Consider the following 21,636-nt stretch of genomic DNA (forward strand, 5'->3'; position numbering starts at 1 on the left):
TTGGATTAGCTAATAAAACGAATGATAACATTTTCATAGCCTGTGTAATATATGAGTAAGATTATAGGTTTTACACTTTCCCAGTCATATTTAACCAACATCAGTTGTACTTACAAGTCTATGCACAAGCCTAGAACATTCCATAACCTATGTATTATAATTGGTTCATTTGAACAGAAGATTAAATATATTCTGTTTCTAAATTACCCCCAGTAATTATGTTCATGCATTATATATTGTCACAGTGGAGGCAAGTACATTAATCTATACTCACCCAATAATAGAATAAAACCAGAGGGTGACAACCAGGGCATCTTGCTGGCTGGAAAGTTATCTCCTCTCATCCCCACCTTCTGTAAAACCTGACTTCAGACATTATGGGTTTTATTTCTAACAAGCATTAAGAATTTTTGGAGTTGTGAATCCAAATGCTGAAAAATTGCATAAACTAAGCTCTCAGAATCCCAAGAAATGTGCAGCTTGACACTCAGTCACCTAATCATGAGAAAAGATACAAAATAGATTCATACAACTTTTAAAACTTTTAGTTATTCACATTTCCTTGAATCTAAGCTATTAAGAATTTAAATATGTAGATATTTTAACAATGCCTACTACATAACAAATGGTGATTTTTTTTTACACACACATTTATGCATATGTGTGGTGCTGGGTGTACTGCTCAGTGATAAAGCATGCTTGCTTATCATGTATGGCAATCTGGGTTCAATTCCTAGCACACTTTAAAAAATGGAACTTTTCTTAAGATCCTACATTAGAAAAATTTTAAGCATTTTATATGTTTTCTCCAGTCTTTATGGAAAGAATAGTAATCATCATAGAACATTTAAGTGCTATTTTTATGCTAAAAATGAAAAATAAAAACTCTATCAGCAAATAAATGGTATGACTTTAGCATTTTACTGTTTTTGAGGTGATATAGAAAGTAATTTGATGAGATTTATGTAAAGTTTTTATATAATTTAGCAAAACTCTTTTATTGATCTGATGACCACAGTGCATCATTTTAATGGGTATCTTAATGTGGTCTTCTGTGGAGATGCTGTATCATCTCTTACTAACTGGGTCACACCTAACTTAAGAAACACCCGACTCTACAGTTATGAGTTAGGCAGATTTTGTCTTGCCTTATCCTTTATAGCTTGGAATCGCCTAAGAGGTGGAAATGTTGAAGTCATCTATTAACACAATAATATGTTTGTACAGTTTGGCGTACAGAAAGAAGTAGAGGAAAGACTAGGTTCTAACATTACACTATTTTATTATAGTGGAATTCGGGGCTGGGAGATGGCTCAACTGTTGAAGAGCTTTCTGTACATCATGACAATCTGAGTTCTCAAGACCAGGCTTGGGATTCCCATCTCCCACAGAGAAACAGGTATGATGGCTTCTCTGTAACACCAATGCTTGGCAAATGGGGACAGGTGAATCCCAGATATTTTAGCCAGGCAATCTATATGAAACTGAGCTCAAGGTTCAGTGAGAGATCCTGTCCCCAAAAATAAGGTGGAAAGCAATCAAGGAAGATACCTAATAACAATCTTGGGCCTTTAAAATCTAAGGGGGAGAGTGATATTGGGAGACACCCAACATTGATCTCTGACACCACCATACACATACATAGACATCCCATATACAAAAAATTAAAATATAACAGAAAATATTAAAAATATTTAAGATATATATTTGTGGCTTCATTTCTCAAATCAGTGCAAAATTCCTGATTTTCAGGTTTGTGTGAACAGTAAGTAAAAGATATATACAGATTTTTAGCATAAAATCTGGTACATAGTAAATGATTTGTCTCATTACTGATATATTAAACTGATTATAGTAATAAACTTGATTCTGTGAAGATTGAGGTGGCTCTTTCCTAAAGTATACCACCAGTTATTACAGAAAATAACCTGTTCAAAAGAGTCAAAGATCCATCAATAACAGAAACAAGAAGTGATGATAACAAAGAATAACAGATAACAAGAAATAACCGGCCGGGCGGTGGTGGCGCACGCCTTTAATCCCAGCACTCGGGAGGCAGAGGCAGGCGGATCTCTGTGAGTTCAAGGCCAGCCTGGTCTCCAAAGCGAGTTCCAGGAAAAGGCGCAAAGCTACACAGAGAAACCCTGTCTCGAAAAAACCAAAAAAAAAAAAAAAAGACATAACTGAACTCTATAACTTATAGAAATCACCCCAAATATGATAAAATTAGAATATTATAGTAATATTCCAGCTGAATATTTGGCAGCATACGGTAGTAATATGGTTCACAATATGATTTTTTTTATTTAAGAAATAACTCATTAGTTGACTAAAATTGAGAAACATTTTACATATCACTTTCTTGAAGTCTGAGTAAATGAACTCCTTCACACAGTATCTGTAGATATTAGAATTGTTTTAGTTTGCCTATTCATGTTTCCCTTTATTTAAACTGTTTGATATAGTCCCTACATTTAACTTGACATCAGTCATTTTGAAAAATTTAACTGGGAAATGAATATTGCTTTACAATAACTTGCTATTTTCTATGTTTCCTTAGGCAACATTATCATTCACAAATAAGTGCTCTTCTATAAATATATTTTGAGGTGGTTGAGCAGGACTTATTAAATTTGCCTTTTATTTTGAAGGAAGAATTCCAATTATGTCTAACCGATTTTATAGCATGTTCAAGTACTTCTGGCAAAATGATGGGGGTGATTTAAAGTTCCCTTTGTGGAAGAGATTGAGGAGCCTTTGGGGAAAACACTGAACCAAACTATAAGAACTTGAAAAGTTGATTTAACCATGAATTTCTCTATCATCAGGGGAAGTCAATCATAAATGTTTTTGGCTGTTACATGAAGGGTACATAAAGTAGTAAAGTTATTTAGAACTTTTCCTATCTTTATACTGACATTATATCTTTTCCACATAGTTTTAGAACACCTTTACCAAAATCCAAAAATTTTACATTTAAAAATAATATTGAAGAATAATTGATATAAAATGTGATAAACACATTTTAAAGGTGCAGATAAATGTTTTTTAAGAATATTTTTCTTGCATATAATTTAGGAAGTTTCTGTTGTACTAGAGTTATATACAAAACTTCAAATGGCCCTTAGTTTTACCTGTCCCTCCCCATATTCTACCCTTACCTCACTATCCTTCCCCTTCCCCATTTGATCTTGATATTCCAGTCCAGTTCCTGTCCATTCTTAACTGTCTATTCCATTTGCTCTTTCTAGGTAGATCCATTCTTCCCCCTCCCCATTGCTTTACTCTATACCTAACCTCTGTGGTTCTCTGGGTTGTGGCTTGCTTATCAATGACTTAACAGCTAACATCCACATGAAATGAATACATACCATATTTATCTTTCTGGGTCTGAATTACCTCACTCAGGGTGTTTGTTTTTGTTTGTTTGTTTTAGCTCCATCCACTTACTTGCAAATTTCATTTTTTTCAATCGCTGAGAAATATTCCATTATGTAAATATACCACACTTCTGTATCTATTCATCTGTTGACAGACATCTAGGTTATTTCCCATTTCTGGTTATTATCAATGGAGCGGCAATAAACATGGTTGAGAAAATGTCACTGTAGCAGGATGAAGCATCCTTTGTGTATATGCTCAAGAGTCGAATAGCTAGTACATGGAATTGAAGTAGACAAATTCCCGTCTTCCTGAGGAACCACCACACTAATTTCTATAGTGGCCGTACAAGGTTGCACTGCCACCAGCAATGGAAAAGTGTTGCCCTTACTCAACATCCTTGCCAGCATGAGCTGCCATTTGTTTTATTTATTGATCTTAGGCATTCAGACAGTTGTAAGGCAAAATCTCAAAGTAGTTTTGATTTGCATTTTCCTCACAATTAACAATGTTGAACATTTCTTTTAAGTGTTTCTCAGCCATTTAATTTTTCTCTATTTGATTTGATCAGTACTTCATTTTTAATTGGTTTGTTTGTCTTCTTGATGTCCAATTTTTTGAGTTCTTTATGTAGTTTGGATAATAGCCCTCTATGAGATATGAAGTGGATCTAGTCGAAATTGCAAAATAACTATAGAATAAGAGCCCCAAATAGATGTCTCTAATCACCAAATGAAGTTTCTGGTACCAGGAATGGGTTACATCTAATTGAGTTGTTGACAAAGGGGTCCCAGGGTAATTCCCAAACAACCCAGGATATTTTCAAGGCAGTGGTAACTCTCCACAATATAATGGTAAAGCTGTACTGCTGAAGACAACATCTACACAACCCATTGAACATGGAAAAGTTGAGATGTTGCCTATCTACAGCTTTTACCCCTATGGACTAATTTTCATGATATTGGAATGTATGTACTTTGCACACTACTATAGGAAAAAGGTAAACACCAACCCAGCTAGAAACTTTTCCATCTACAGTGGTGACCGACCTGAAGATTATTCTGGTGCAACCACGGCACAAAGCCTGTGGAAGTAACCACCAAAGATCTGATTTGATTTAAAGCCTATTTCATGAAATGGAACCCATACCCAACACTGCTTGGGTAGCCAAGAACCCAAGATTTGATACACCATGGGGCTAGGGGAAAACCAAATACTACTGATCTGCTAAAGTAAGCAGCAATAAAATGACTCCCAAGAACATTCTGCTATACTCATAGATCAGTGCATTCCTCAGCCATCACCAGAGAAGCTTCCTCCAAAGCAGTTGGGAACAAATACAGATACCTACAGCCAGTCAATGTGCAGAGAGTGAGAGACCTTGGGACACTGAGCCCTAAATGGGGTATCTCCATCAAATCCCTACCCCCAGGGTTCAGTGAACTCTGCAGAATAGGAGATGAAAAGATTGTAAAAGCCAGAGTTGATGGAGGACACCAAGAAAACAAGGCCTTCTAGACATAATAGGACTGATGTACATGAAGACTCAGAGACTGTGGCATCATGCACAGGCCCTACATGAATCTGCACCATATTGGGTCTTAGAACTGAAAGGAAAAGTGGACACATGCCACATCCCTAACTCAGAAAGCTATTTCTGATTGATAACTGCTTGCAAATAAAAATTAATTTTCTCCAAGGGAGTGTCACTGGAGAAACAAACCATTTTGTTGTTGTTGTTGTTGGTGGTGGTGGTGTATTTTTTAATTAAGAAAAACATTTTATTTATTTTACATAATAATCAAAGATACCCTTCTTCCCTCCTCCCATCCCCTCAGTCTCCCCCTTAGAACCCTCCCCCATTCCCTCCTACAAGAAGGTAAGGCCTTATTTTCTGGGGAGGTACATTTAGTAGCGGAAGGTCCAAGCCCCTTCCCTGCCTCAAGGCTGTGCAAGGTGTCCCTTCATTGGTAGTGGACTCCAAAAAGCCTGCTTATGCACCAGGGATGGGTTCTGATCCTACTGCCAGGGGCCCCCTAAAGCAGATCAAGCTACACAACTGTCTCACTATGCAGAGGTCTTAGTCCAGTCCCATGAAGGCTCCACAGCTGTGGTGGCACATGCCTTTAATCCCTGCACTCAGGGAGACAGAGGCAGGTGGATTTCTGAGTTCGATGCCAGCCTAGTCTACAGAGTGAGTTACAGGACAGCCAGAGATGCACAATGAAACCCTGTCTCTAAAAACAAACAAACAAACAACAACAACAACAAACGGAAACAAACCATTCTTAAAGATAGGGCCCATCCCCAGCTGTAGATAATCAACATGAAACAAACCCAATGGTATCTTTGCAGGCTGTTTGTTTCATAATGTTGTATCATGGCATTATTTTAACCTTATAGGTTGATGCATATATATTATGGCCTCTCATTTTATGTTTTTAAGGTATTCCTGTGTATGTGATCATCTCTGCATCCATATGTATTTCTTGTGCTTTTTCTTTGGCTCTTTTTCTTCTGTTTATTTTGTCCTATTCCAATTTGTTTTTGTTTTGTCTTATCATTTTATTATTATTCTTTAGATGCTTCTTTGTTTTCTAAGGAGATACAAAGAAGGTATGTATGTATCTGGATGGGATGGAAGGTGGGGAGTTTGGGGAGGGGAAACCATAATCAGAATATATTATATGAAAAAATCTATTTTCAATAAACTAAAAAATTGAATTACAAATGTCTATCTGAAAACATGATAGGTTTGCATGTTATAGTAAGAAACAATACAAAGGGGTCTAATTTACATTTACCAACGTTTTCTTGGGTAACTTTATCATCTTGTGTAACTATGGGAGTATGTGTGGTTTGCAGAGTGTGAAATACAGGGATCAGGAATCTGTTGAGTGTGTTGTTGGTCTCCAGAATGCTCAGCTTTATGGATCACTTTAAGGACTCTTAGGAACCATAGATGTGTCATATTTACCACTATAGTTTTATAATATTATAATGAAAGAATTCAGATTAAAATATCTAAAGGGAAAAGGTGTGGATGAGTTTTATAAACAACATAGATAGGCTTCCAGATATGTCTACTCAAATAGTTCACTCAAAAATTGGCTTAGTTGTTGTTTGTTTTTGCTCTTTACTCTTTTGGGTGTCCCACCACCCAGCTGCCAAATAAATCACAGGGAGGCTTATTCTCAATTATAAATGTCCAGCCTTAACTCACCTTGTTTCTTGCCAGCTTTTCCTAATTTTAAATCATCCCATCTACCTTTTGCCACTGGGTTTTTTTTTTCCTTTTCACACTTCTGTATATCTTACTTTCACTCTTAACCTGTGTCAGCTGGGTGGCTGGCCCCTGATGTCCTCTGCCTTGATCTCTCTTGCTTTTCTTCTTTTCTTTCCATATTTCTCCTTTTTATTCTCTCTGCCTACCACTCCCTCCTATCCTTTCTCCTGCCTCATTATTGGCTGTTCAGCTCTTTATTAGACAATCAGGTGTTTTAGACAGGCAAAGTAACACAGCTTCACAGAGTTAAACAAATGCAACACATCTCTGCATCATTAAACACACATTACACAGAGTACACAAATGTAACACATCTTAAAATAATATTCTACAACACTTAATTTTCTTAAAAATTATCTTACCAAACAAGATGAAGACCTGTAAAACAGGCCACTTACCTGAGATTTGATGTTCAAGGCTTTAGAGATCAGTGATATAGGTATATAGTACCTGTGAAACTGATTTTAGCTACTGAGACTCCTCTGTTTTGGTGTTAAACTGACAAAGAATGGGGCCAGGCCTTAGGCATATATAAACACTGTTATCAGGCAGGATAATAAAGGAATGCAAGTCTGCCAGGATCAGCTTATTGGAGAAGGTCAATATGCTTCAGCACAAACACAATGTTTATATGATGTCCAAACCCTAATTTTATGTCGAACGGCAGCCTTGAATGCATGGGACAGAGTTGAGGAACCAGGAAAAAAAAACTGAGTCGTTTACAAAGGTTATACAAGGCCCAAAAGAATCTTTCACAGATTTTTTACAAAGACTGGCTTCAGCAGTAAAGAGAATGGTCCCAGATTCAGAAGCTAGTAAGATAATAATTGAATCTTTGGCCTTTGAGAATGCGAATGCAGCATGCAAAAGAATAATCAGGCCGTTAAAGGCAAGATCTGCACCTTTGGAAGATTGAATTAGAGACACACGCCTTTAATTTCAATACCATAGAGGACCTGGAGGGCTGTACATACAGACAGTGACAAAACAATCATGTGTTTGGGTTTACAACCAATAAGAAGGCAAAACAGACAGCCTATATAAAGAGGAACAGACAGGAAGTAGGCCCCTTTCGGAGAGCTCTCTTGGCTAAAACAAAAAGGGTAAGGCTCTTAGTTCTGACCTCTTGGCTTTCTTCTCTGAATCGGCTCTGTATTTCTTATTTAATAAGACGGTTGGTTACATCTACAGGATAATCCACAAATTAAGAAAAAGACTATTGAGGAAAGTTTAGGATTTGAGAAAATCAGGCATGTGGTCAATTGTTTCACTATTCCTAAGTCTATTCAGAGTAAATTTAGTGTGTGTGTGTGTGTGTGTGTGTGTGTGTGTGTGTGTGTGTGTGTGTGTATAATGGATTGTAAAAAAATATGAAGTGGTTTTATTGCTAGAGATAGTTGTCTTTAAGATACCTAGACATATTAAGGCCAGAAAAGTACACAGGGTGCCATTATGACTCTGCAACTAACTTTTTTAGTTCAGGGTCTCTCACCAAACCCAAATACCACTGTTTTGACTAGTTTGTTCTGCCAATGCCATCCTGGGATTTTAGGCACATATGTCCAGGCTTTGCTTTTATGTAGATGTGTACTGTTTGGACCTGGGTCCCCTTGCGTTCATTTCAAGTAGTCTTACTCACTGAGATTTTACCCCAAACCAAGAATAATTTTTAAAATAACAAGACAAGCTATTATTAAAAGACTTGAGATCTTCAGGGAGAGCAATTTTGAATCCTTGTGATATCATCTAGTCTAGCGTGGCACAGTTGGGTAGGGGCTTATTGTCTGCACTCTACACTTTTAAGTGGTCTTTGAAAGTGTTGATAGAGGCTACAAATGAAAGACTGTGAATAAGAAATATTCTTTCAGCCTGAACCTCATTCTCTATTGCCCTCTGTATGATTTTACTAACAAGTTTCAAATTATTCTTTTCTCCTTTTAGACACACGTTCAGTATCTTGGCGACCATGTGTTATTTATTTCAGGATTCCTAATATTGTGCATGCCATCTGTCATATAGTGGTGGCCAATAAGTGTTGTTATGAGAAAGAAGAAGAGAAAACACACAGGATGAACATATGAATGGACAGAGAGAAAAGAGAAGGGAAGGGTCAATGGGAGAAATGCAATTGCAACAGGTGAGGCAGAGGAAGAAAATATAGGAGGAAATAGTGGTAAAAAGAGAAGACTGTAAGAGGAGAGCAAGAAAAGTGAGTAGCAAGAGAGGAAGGGGCAACGAAAAGAACAAAAGGGAACAGGGATGGGGAGAATAAAAAAAACTGGAAGGAATGGTGGAAAGAAAACAGATTTTCCAGTTGCCAATAAGAATCTCAAAGTAAACACTGACCATTTTCCTATTCAGATTGTTATACAAAATTGATATGCGCTTTATATTCTAACAGTGTTTATAAATGATTTACTACAAATAGCATCCATTTTAATGACATCATAAAGAAGTAAAAACATGTGTGCAGAGTAGCATGCTCATTGGCAATGCAAAATCAATTCTATATTGAAATTGTTAAATAGGACTATATATTTGCAATTAAATAGCTTCCCTTGACTATCAATCAATGATGATCATGCTTCAAGTGGTCATATGGATGGTACCATTAAAAGTCAGGGTTCATATATGTATGTACTGTGTATGAGTTAATGTTTGTTCTCATTGCCATTTCCTCCTCACAGTTTTCTATGCTGACTTCGAAGGGAGCTTCCTGTTCACAGAGAGAGACAGGTGAGTGCATGAGAACTGTCTTTCATCTGGGCTCAGTTTTACAGCTAAGAAAATTGAGATGGAGAGATTTGCTTTAGGTCATAAAATCTGTTCAGTTCAGTTCAGTTTGCTTTGCAGCCTTGTAACTAGTATGTGAATCCCATTCTCTTCTGACTACTAAAACATACTCCTTCTCCAAAATCTGTTAAATTTCTAAATTTGATAACTAATTTGAATGTTTCTTTTTAACAAACACTGCATATCTCAGCCATACTTCATATCTAGGCACATTGCTGCAAAGCTTTGCAGCACTTTGGATCTTGAAAGGCTTTCCGATACTTTAACCCAGTGTGGCTACTTAATCTTTTCTGAGATAAATTCCCATTTTTCTGTCTCTGATTTGTCCTACCTAAATATTCTACATCATCTTGAACAAAATGTAATTATGCAACTGTATCAGACTAATATTTCCTTTCCAGCGTTCTGTGGTAAATTATTTTGTTCAATGCTATTAATATATTTTATACAAGGAGTTAAATGAAGTAACAAAACAGTTGATGACTGCCTTCTATTGAATTAGTCATTAACATTGTTAGCCTGGGATAGACCGGCACTGGAAATTTAATCTCATTTCATACATACATTCTTCATATTATAGAAGATTGAATTTTTATCATCTTTAATTTATATTGTTATTTCACAGCTTTATGTCACACAGCAGCAAATAGCATGGTGTCATTTTCTCTGGCCATTGGTTTCTCACTATCATTTCTCATTTTATCAGCTATAATCTAAAGAATGAATTCAAGTCAGAAACTCTTATTCCAAATCTTTTCACTTTTGTTTTATGGTATTTTAAGTATCTGCATTCTCACAGATACAAGTTTTTGCTTTAAGATACTGTTTAAGTCATTCATGAAAGAATTCTTTTAAGGGCCCATGGGATTGCTCAGAAGGTAAAGGCACTTACCTCCAAGACGGAGAAATTCAATTCAATTCAGAAGATACACATAGTGGAAGGAAAGAATCATTTCCAGCAAGCCATATTCTGAGTTCCACATGCACACTGTGACATTCAGGCACTCCTCACCCTAGCCCACAGTAAATAAGTGAATTTTTTTTTTAAAAAGGAAGAATAGATACCAAAAATAATATTTAAAAAATAAGACTTTGGGCGTTATGCTATTCGTGTGGCATTTTCTGTAGTTAGGTTTGATAATAATCATTCAAAATAGTTCTAGAAGTTAGTAATATTTTTTTTTTGCAGACGTACACTGATATCAGAATTAAGCAATGCAACATTGGCTTTCTCTTGAAAACTCAAGTTATCTCATTGGCTATAGCACTGAAAAATTAGCAAAGAGTGGAGAGAGAAAGTTCTTTTCCTGTGTGTGATGGTAAGTGTACAACAGAGACCTCCACATTACTGTTCTTGACTCAGAACCTATCAGTCCTGACTCAGAAACCTGCTAGTTTTCTGCTATAAAAGTCTCTATCAGCAATCGTAACTCAAATCATGGCTTTGCCATTGTGAGATGCAGAGTTGTTCTATCTCCAGCTTTACACTTTCCTCATGCTTGTTTCTTCCTGGAGACAAAATTGCTCTAGTCTATGCAGGCTACTAATAGTATGTCTGGGAAAGTGAATTACAACAAAAAGAAAATACAACCCATCCAAAAATAAATAAAAAGAAATATGATATACTTGTTGAATCTGTCTTCATTTTTTTTTATAAAACCACCCAACAACATTCCCTCTTGATGTTAGATCGGAACTCTGCATTGTAGTCAACCTCTACTCTGAAGTGACTCCAGGAGTATTTTTGCACATTCTATTTCATACTGGAAATTCAATGCCAGAGTTTTCTTATTCTCTGTCAAAGGTTTCAAGAACATATTTGCATGCATAACTTATGATGCATCTTCATTTTCTACACTTTCTCAAGTAATTCCCAAAAGAAAATTTCCTGACAGAAACATTTGTATACAGTTCTCAGGGACTCGCTAATACGAGCAAGCAGCAAAATGTGAGACACAGTGAGCCATTTCTTGGAGGACATTTCATTTTCCTGATCTCCTTCAAATCATGTTACACGCTAATCTCCCTCTGCTGTGCACCGACAGGATTTTCCGTTTCATTCTTTCTACATATACCAGGAAGTTATAATGATCCCTACAAAACTCATTGTAAACATTGGTGTCTGGTGATTTGGCATAAAGCTGCCCAGTTGAAATGACTGATAGCTTTACTGCTCTCTGAACCATTCCATGGCCTGAATATGAATGTGCATCTTCTATGATTGTCTAATCAGAAACGTAATGATAATACATATGCAGCACATCTACCAGTTTAAATTTTTCAACCATTCAGAAGTGTGCATATACTTTCATTGTTAAACTATGTGGCTTTGAGCAATGATGCTTGCAGTGAATACGGATACACTTAAACTATAAGACATTGGCCTCTTCCTACAGCAGATCTTCAGAAGTGTACAAATAGTGATATATCACTGTATCTTTAGTTCATTCAAGTTAGAAATTTTACAAGCCTACATTATTTTAACAAATAGACTTCTTCCTTTTATATCTTTGCTTTTCCAATTTGTTTAAAGGGATCATGCCTCTTAACTACAGTACCTGAGAGAGAACCATTCATAAATGTGCAGAAATTATTCAAGGGTAACATTTCTGCATTAAGACATTCAGCAGTCATTTCTTTTCAAAATATGAGGAAATGTCTAAGTCACTGATTCATTATATTTTCTCAAGTGTTTGAAGAAAGCATCCATTAAAATTGAACAATAATTGAAATACATGCTATGTGTCAGCTAATGTCTTAAATCTTTATAGTTTATGAACACACATCTAAGTGAAAAGACAAACAGAGTTACTGCAGTTACCAAGACTGATCATTAAAATTCCCTCTGCACTTCTGGGTGTCCAAAGGGAAAAGATGAATGTGGCATGTTTTGATGGTTAAGGATGTCAGCTTGACAGGATCCAGACTCATTGAGGAGACAAGCCTCTGGGCAAGTCTGTGGATTACCTGAAATGTGAAGACCCACCCTAAATATGGGCAGCACCATTTCCATGTGTGATGATTAGTGTTGATTGTTAACTGACAAATTCCAGAATCACCCAGGAGGTGGACCTCTGGGCTTCCCTTGGGGAATTGTTTCGGTTACATTAATTAAGTGTGAATATCTATGCAACTGGATTGCAGACAGTAGAAATGGTGAAAGGAACTGAGCCGCAGCGTGACTTCATCTTTCTCTGCTCCCTGGTTGTGGATACAGAGATGTCGGCGGTTTCCAGCTTCTGCAACCTTGTGTGCTCTATGATGGTGGACAAAGCCTTCAGGTGGTGAGAGAGAATAACCATTTTTTTCCTTTCTGTTGCCTTTTCGGAGTATTTTATTGCAGAAACAGGAAAAGAAACTAGAGCAATCCTTGGTTGTACATAAAGGAAAAGTGAGATGGGCACAAGCGTTCATCAGCTTTTCCTTCCTCTCTAGGTACACAATTTGACCTGCCATTTTCTGTTTCTGTCACGGTACTGTCTACGCTATGCTAAACTGTACCCTCAACTGTGAACCAAAATAAACATGTCTTTAAGTTTTTTTATTACAGTTTTTTTAATTACAGCATCAAGACAAGTAATTAAGATATACATTATATACATTTTATTGTGCCTAATTTAATAATTCAACTGAAATCAATATTAATCAGATACTAAATTCTACAATTAATATATGACATATTTATTTGTCTCAGGAACACATACAGACACTTTGAATATATAAAATCCAAAGCAGAAAATACTGGTCTGATACAGAAAAGAAAGTCCATGAAAGATTTATATAGTTTTTTTTTTTCATTCAAATGGAGCAAAGTTTTTATAACTGGTCAGACATACTTTTTTCACATTTCATCAAATCCTTCAGTTGTTTATAATCATTAAAATGGTAACTTATGGTTTGCTTTTAGAAAGAAACAATAAAATTTCATTATTGTGGCTGCAAATGATATAAATATTGTCATGCAATAGGAAAAGTAACCTGGGAAAATTTCCTCGAAGTCCCTCAGGAATTAATTGAATTCAACATTTATTTGCCCACACAAAGCACTGGCTGGCAGAAGGCCTTCATCTTTCTTTTTTCCCTCTTCTTCTGGTGCTGTCTCTCTTCTTAGCCATAGAAACAAAAACAAAATAAGCAAATCCTCATAGCACAGTGGTTTTCAGTGGGATCATTTCTTCTTTAGGGACAGTTGGTGTCTTCTTGTCCAGGTACCTCAGAAAGTATTTTTTCTTTGAATTACAGCACTCACCACCCTACCCCCCCACTGATCCACAATCAGATTAGAAACTTTTATAGGACATTTTATATGATTTCCACCATTAGAGTAGCAAACATACCAATTTGTACATAATGTACAATAAGAAGAGCTAGGTTGCCTGTCTGCAGGTAATTGACAGTGAGTGTCCGTTTCCAAGATACTGTCTATTAAGAGTCATTCCACATCTTCAAGCGCCTACTCCTTCTAAATATTGGGCATTTTGAATAATAATAATTGATAGACTTTGACTCTCTTGATCACGAGGTTTTGGGGAAATGTCCAGTAAAGAAGTTGATCAGCCTTGATAATGGAGCTAAGAGATACCTTAATGAGTACTAAAAGTAAGTGATTTGGAATGGGAACTATATTAATGCACTTCTTCAAGTTCACATTTGAAAAACTACTCCCGTGGTTAAGCCCTTGATATTTCATGGAAAGAACTAACTTAACTATTCTGAGCCTTGAAACTGAGCAATGTAATAAATAATTTTTCAGATCAAAGATCTTCCTCAAAGAACCAAGGTATGGTGATAATCCAAGATAGTGGCAATATTCCACATATTCAGCATTCAGTCTTAACACAAGTAAATTCAAATTCACCCAGTCTGTACTTGTTTACCAAGTATTGTGTGACAAAACTTTTCCTGGGGAGATACAACACACACATCTCCTCACCCCAGATAGGGAACCGAGGATAGACCAAAGTATGGATACCACTGAAGTCCAACTTGGTGAACCATGGGTTTATTGGGGTAATTTAAAGGAGTATGGATGTGGAGTGACTTACAAGAACAGAAACAACTCAGAGATAGATGTATCAACAGTGCTCTCTCCAACATGCAGGAGCTAAAAGCTGGAAACCACAAGTACTCCTCACAGCAAGCAGGCAGCTCAACAGGATGGACAGTCACCCTTCCCAGAGGCTCAGTTGGTTTAACCCACCCTCTTCCAGGTAGATCTGCTGCTTTCTGCTTCTTCCAGGCAGCTGTTGGTCTGGTCTCAGAATCTTCTTTGCATCTTGTCTTGTTGGAGGAAGAGTTTTCTTTGCAGCTCAGCTTCTCTGAACGACAATCTTAGCTTTTATTGTTTATTTGGGCAGGGAGAAGCCCAGTGAGTTGGGTCAGTTTCAGAGTCTCCCTGAAGCTATTTTGAGTTATTTATCTCACTGCTTATAGAGTTTCCTTGCAGGATGGAATGTTTCATTCTCATAGGAAACTGTTACATGCCAACCAGTGTTGAGTTATGACAACAGAGAGTTATGAAAAACTCGGTAATAATATTTCAAAGTTTTGTTAAGTATTTTATTGACCTGAACTACATATTGAGTGAATGACATGTGTCATGTTGTAAAGTACTTTTTTTTTACAGACAATAATTGTCTATCTTCATGGTGTGATGTTAGTTATACTTATCCAATGGGGTCCAACTAAATAAATACACTTAAATTATTTATCACCCCAATAATTTATCTTTTATTGATATTGAAATATCAAAAAAATCCAAGCATTTTGATTAGTGGAAGAACAGTGCTGGCTGTGCTGTTTTTAAATCAGAATACTTAATTTGTCCCCATTAACAAATATATGAACACTTCCTCTCACCCACCTTCCCAGCCTCTACTAATGGCCATTCTACTAACTCTATAAGCAGTCTTTTTATAGGCAATACATGCATGACATCATATTTCAGAACTTCTCTTTGAATGTTTGACTTCATTTCATTTGCTATGATACCCACATTCATCCATATTGATGCAAAGTGACATAATTTCATCTTTTTCTAGCTGAGTAGTACTTACTTCATTTGGTATAAGTGCTGCACTTTCTTTATCTGCTGATTTACTGATTGATATTTTGCTTATTACTGTACATTGGTAAATAAGATGCAATAAACATAAGGGTTCTGGGATCTCTTTAACTGTTTCAAATAATGTCTTTCTTTCTATTTTGTTTTATTCATCTATTTTACATCCCAGCTGCAGCCTCCCCTGTGTCCTTCCATTGAGGATATATGTATATGTATATATACACTGATACACTGGTGGGACTTTTTGAGTCATATAATAGTTTCATTTTTTGAGAAACTTCCATATTGCTTTCCACAGTTGAATGTTAACTTAACCTGTGTATCAGATGCCTGGTCTCTAGCCCTCTCTAGCAATTGTCAATGTTTTTGTTATATGTAGTCTAATTGGTTTGAGATTGGGTCAAATGTGGTCTCAACTTTCATTTCCCTCCTGATTAGATATACACTTTTTTCCTATGATTTGCTATATGTGCTTCCTCTTTTGAGAAATGTCTTTTCAGATAATTTTCCATTTATTAACTGGATTATTAATTTTTATTGCTCTTGAGCATTTTTAGTTATATATTGTGAATATTACTCCTTTGGTGGGAATGAATGACTTATAAACATTCTCTCCTATTCAATAATTTGTCTCAACCTTCTGTTTATTATTTACTTTGCTGTTAACTCATTGAGTTTGTATGTGGCAACAGTGTATACCATAAAACTTAACACATTCACATTTTCTGAGGATTGGGATATGAACATTCTTGGGTGGCTGACATATTATGCCTGTGATGAGTTGCTACTGTGTTCATCTGACAGACTGTGAACTCTGCCCAGAATTAGTTTCTAGTTGGCTCCCTAGTCAGACAGTCAAACCCAATGAAAATCTGATATCACATACAGTACATTTTTTTATTTCCTTTAAAAAATTTATACTTTTTTTTCAACAAATGCCATGACTTTTTCTACATAACCTTAAGAGACTTCTGTTGTAATTTTCCTTCTGGAGCTTGTCTTAAACCCTACTTATTATATTTCTTCCTAGAAATATGCCAAATATTACTATACATTTCATGGCATCTTGACAGCATTGTAGAGGCCTAATTGCTATATCTCTGCCTCTAGTACACATTTCATGTCTTATTCATTTGCTCTGATTAATTGATATCATTAATATGGTGTAACAAATGTCATGTGAAATGTTCAAGTGCTTCAGGTCCCAGTGCACTCCTATATGAAAGAGATTAAGGGAATCAATCTAATCCTTGTGCAAGGTAATCAATTTAAACTTTAACCATCACATGTGACTAGAAACTATTTATAACTTTCATTCTGTACGGAGATAGAGAATCATTGGCTGTGCAAACAACCTAAACTTTGTCAATCTACTCTAGCAAAGAAACTACGCATGGCACAATAGTTGTATATAGGCACTTCTCAGTTTTGAGCTTGGAGTTCACATGTAGTTTTGCTCAATTGAGCAGAAAATTTCACTCCTATTTTAGCATGGCTAATGAGTGACTGGGAGACAAGACTATCAGAAGAGAAATGTGTGGTGACAAAACCAAGGGTTTTCCTGATTGCCTTGTCAGCATCAGGCAGCTTAGCAGTTGCTATTTGCTCATCCCCAGTAGAGAACGTGCATATCTTCATTATAGTTTAAAGCAGTGACTTCCAACTTTATTGTGGATTTCAATCAACTGTGGAGCTCAACAAATAGTTGTCGATGTTGGTCTATATGTCATCCCAATAGCATTGCAGCTTCTAGGAATGGTATTGGGGTACCACAGGCTTTCAAAAATCATATAATATATCAAGAGCAATAAATCATAATGAGTAGTTTAACTGAACAACTCACACTTGAAGGCCAAAGAACATTATATTTTAGTATAAGAGGGGATACTTTTTACATGTTAATTTTGTAATTAATATCATATAACAAAAAATAAAAGAGATCAAATGCTTGTTTCACTCAGACAAGTGTCCCACCTTCCCCAAAGGACTGCTTAAAGCCTTGTGGATAATTTTCTTGGATGAAAATAATGCTAAATGAAGACATCGTATATCTTTATTTATATAATTATTATAATTACCCTTGTGATTCTGGCTCTGAACATTATAGAAAGAAGGTTAAGCTTCTTATATAATTATCCAGATCCAACCATGCTCTCACAATGTACATTTGACAGTTTTTGAACTTCAAAAAAAACCATGAGTAGGGAAATATTTAAGCAGACCAAATTATCATTAAGCAAACTATGAAAAGCTTTATAGAACTAAAATTAGCTGTAAATAAACTAGAAGTAGACTATACTTCATGTGTTAGGAGAACTAAAATAAGAGTAGTATTAACTGGATGAAAATTTACTTTTTTTCTCATGTATTAATGTCCCAAGGGAAGCAATTTTGAAATTATATGTCAGCTCTTTTTCCCCCTAAGGATCCCAACTTCCAGTGTGTTTATCCTCTATTATTAATAAGTTGTTTCAGGATGGCTTTTAGAATTTTAGCTATTGCCTTTAAACTCTAGGCAGTAGGGAAAAAATGAAACATTAAACAAAGCTGGTTAAGACTTGAGACCTTTGTTTATGGAGCTTTATAAAATCTTAACACAACATTTCTTATTCAGCGGCCAACAGTATGCAGGTATTTTTATTAACCATACTAAGCTTGAACGGATGGTCAATATTGATTGTTTACTTGGTAGGATCTAGAATCACCTTGTTGACAAATGTCTGAGCATCCTTGTTAGAGAGTTACTGGATTGGATTGACAGAGGTGGAAGGACCCACCTGATATGTGGGTAATAGCATTCTATAGCCTAGGGTCCTGGGTTGAATGAAATAGAGGAAGGGAGATGAGCATCAGTACTCATTTGACTGTGTTTCCTTACTGAGGATGAATGTGACCAGTCTCCTCAGGCTTTGGCTATCCAGACTTTCCTGCATTGATGGACTATATTCTCAAATTCTGAGCCACATGTAAATTCTTCCTCCCTTAAGCTGTAGTCAGGTTCTTGTTGTAGCAAGGAGAAAATTAAACTATTTATTTGTATGGCAATGTGCCCAAATTGATATCTGTGTTGTTCTTATTAAAGGCAATAGTGACAGTGAGATACCCTTCACACTCTCTGTCATCAATTAAGAGATGAAAATGTGTTAGCACAATGAAAATTTTTATTTACTTCTTGAAATTACAAGCCATTTGTATATAACACTGCTGTATTTATTTGCTTTAATGAGTCTGGTTAGAAACAATACCCTGGAACACTGGAAGAGCTTTTGTTGTTCCCATTCTCCCCTGCGGGAATATTTGACATCATCATTCTTAGTGTTCAAACTCTGAAGGATCTTCTGATAGCTCATGAGATGAGTCTTAAGATATTGACATATATAATCTAATACATAGAACGATTCTCAGGATAAATAATTATACAGCACACAATATCAAATGGTATATATAGCCTTCATTTTTTAATAAGATAGAGCCAAAGAACAAAATGTCAAAACTGCATCAGGGAAATAGTGGCAGAAACAAAATATGAAGCAATTATTCAGTTTTTTTTAAACAAAGAATATGCAATTCTGAAATATATATATATATATATATATATATATATATATATATATATATATATATATATATATATATATGATATGCTTCCCTCCTTTTGCAATAATTTCAGTCATTGGACCATTGGACTAAGGTCCACCCTGATCCAAGATAATCGTGTGTTAGTTTGATTAAGTTTTTAAAGTTATCGTTTCCAAATGTAGTCACATTCATAAGAATTAAATGTTGAGCCTCCAGTGTAGCATTGAGGGAAAGACAATCCACCTCCCAGCAATTACCATGCAAGAGCTTAGTCTCTATGGGTTTTTGAAACTATTTTTCAAGGGAAGTAGAAATTCAGCTTCTATTTATCCAATGGGATCAAACATAGGATCTTATATATGCTAAGCAAATACTCTAATGCAGAGCTATGTGCCTATCCATATTTTAGGTTAAATACCAAAATCTGTAAGATGAATATATATCATAATTCTGCATGTTTAATATTTTTCTTTTCATAGGCAAAGAGGGACTGGCATTATCGCTCCATGGTTGAGTGCCTAGCTACCACACACAAGGAAAAAGGTTCAATTCCAAGCACTCCACACATATACCAACAAAAGAATGTAAAGTAGGGTGTGCCCTAACACTAAGTACCAGGTAACATCATGGATCAGAAGGAAATGTGGTTGGTTATATAATAGGGACTGAAGTGGTAGAAAGGAGAATGGAAAAATGGGACAGATGAGGAGCATGAGATTATAATTATTTGAAAGAAAAAGTGATGAGTTAAAAGTGGTTGTTGTGCTACAAGCAACAGAAGATTATCAGCATACAGGATGTGCATAATGATGTTCTAGGCAAAAGTTCAAGTCAGTTTTCACAAGCAGTATGTAAACTTGCATCCAAGGACTCATTTGTATGGGTAAATGAGTTTATGCATCACTGAAATTAATGTACTCCTTCATAGATTAGACTTCTGGGGTATAACACCTGCTGGATATTTAGTAGACATTTTAACATTGTTGCTATGTATGCCAAAGGTGTACTTAACATCTATTCTGACATATTTTTGGAAAATGAATACAAAATATTTTCTATCTCTGAAGATCTTAAGCTTTCCAAGCTTCTGCATTCAGATTTGGCAGGCAATGTTAATAATTACATTTTCAAAATCCACGTGCCCTATTGAAGCCAAGTGCACAGCTAACTCCACTTCTGTCAAATGGATTGAGTAGGTGAGGTGATTCCTAAGAATACACTACCAGAGGACCGATACATGCTTGAATGGCTCAACACCGTGTATGCTTTCCTCCCATCACTCTCTTCATCCCTCCATCCCTTCTTTCTTTTTTATGCCTCCCTCCCCTTGTCCCTCTATATCTCCCTCCCCTCATCCTCTCCTTTTCCTCCTTCCCTCGCTGCCTTTCCTTCAATTCTTTCCTGCATTTATCTATTCATATTGTTACTAGTAACCGGCCCTGTTCTAAAAACTGGAGAATGGCTCAATTAAAATCAAATGAACAAAATCAGCCCATTTCTTAAAGGGGTATGTCTAGTGTAAGATACAGTCCAAAGCAAACTGGTTTAAGAGAATATAAAAGCATATACAGTCTATAAGGACAGCAATGAAGAGCAAGGTGAAACTCTGTACATATGGTACCTGGGTGGCTTTCCAGAAAAGGATATTAAATGTATCATGAAAGATGCATAGGAAATAGCCAGATAAAATATGTATGAAGGGCTTAATAAAAAGGCAGACTAAAATGTTCAGGAATCATTAGGAGACTGAGATAGTCCAGGAAGAAGTAAATGATTTGCTATGGCTTCTCACTTGTGAGTTACTGCTAAGGCAAACTAGGAACTTGATTTTGGGACTTAAACAGCACCTCTGATGAGTTTAGATTTAGTATTAATGACAATTGTAATCTATAAGCAAGAAAAAATAAATGGGTCTTGCTATAAAACTACAGGAGCAGAAACAAGGAGCAAGCACTGAATGTTTAGCAAACCATGTTTTGGGGCTTCTCAGTGGTAAAGCATTTGCTTAGTGTGCCTGAGGTCCTATGCTCCATATTCATCACTGAAAACACTACTTTAGCAAAAACAGTCAAAAGACCTTATTCAGGGGATTCATGAAGTAACCCGATAAGGTACTTCATCAACGTCAGAACAGTGGAGAGGAGAAAAGAAATACATAAAAGTTGAAGGAAAGCCAGGGGAGAGACTTAAGAGCCTGAGCGTGAAGCTCCTGAGATGAGAAAGGATTTGAACAGTTAGAGGGAGCAGAGGCTTTAAGCATGATGACTGCACATGTGCACCATTGAGCCAGGACTTCAGTTCCTAAGGCTCAGAGTACAGAAAAGGATTTCTATAGTGGGCCAAGGACCTGATAGCTGGGCATTGAAAACTGATGGTCCTGGATTGTGAGAACACATACAGTCCAGTAGCTAAGCAGTGACTTGGGTTGGCCCGGAAAAGAGCCAAAGTATTAAGACAGCTGAAGATCAGTGAGACAGATATGAAGGCCCACTGTATGTAGAGATTTGCCTTGAGCTCAGGCACTCTTTCAGTA

General features: G+C 36.2%; 1 long non-coding RNA gene across 20 annotated transcripts in view; it reads left to right on the plus strand.

The window, feature by feature from the left end:
* Window positions 1-21,636, plus strand: part of LOC128100801 (uncharacterized) — a 48,374-nt gene that overhangs the window by 2,712 nt on the left and 24,026 nt on the right. For 5 of the 20 annotated variants that reach the window (XR_008214939.1, XR_008214936.1, XR_008214942.1 and 2 more), the window contains exons 3-7: window positions 1,290-1,399; window positions 9,355-9,403; window positions 10,650-10,779; window positions 12,605-12,744; window positions 14,562-14,670. This is a non-coding gene — a long non-coding RNA (uncharacterized LOC128100801). Of the gene's footprint in view, window positions 1-1,289; window positions 1,400-5,963; window positions 5,998-8,608; window positions 9,404-10,649; window positions 10,780-12,604; window positions 12,745-14,561; window positions 14,671-21,636 lie in introns of all 20 variants that reach the window. The other 15 variants (XR_008214946.1, XR_008214949.1, XR_008214955.1 and 12 more) reach the window with 7 other exon arrangements.

The sequence above is a fragment of the Peromyscus californicus genome, unplaced genomic scaffold, assembly GCF_007827085.1.
Source record: "Peromyscus californicus insignis strain IS unplaced genomic scaffold, ASM782708v3 Scaffold_7__1_contigs__length_154581171, whole genome shotgun sequence".
NCBI classification, from domain to species: domain Eukaryota; kingdom Metazoa; phylum Chordata; class Mammalia; order Rodentia; family Cricetidae; genus Peromyscus; species Peromyscus californicus.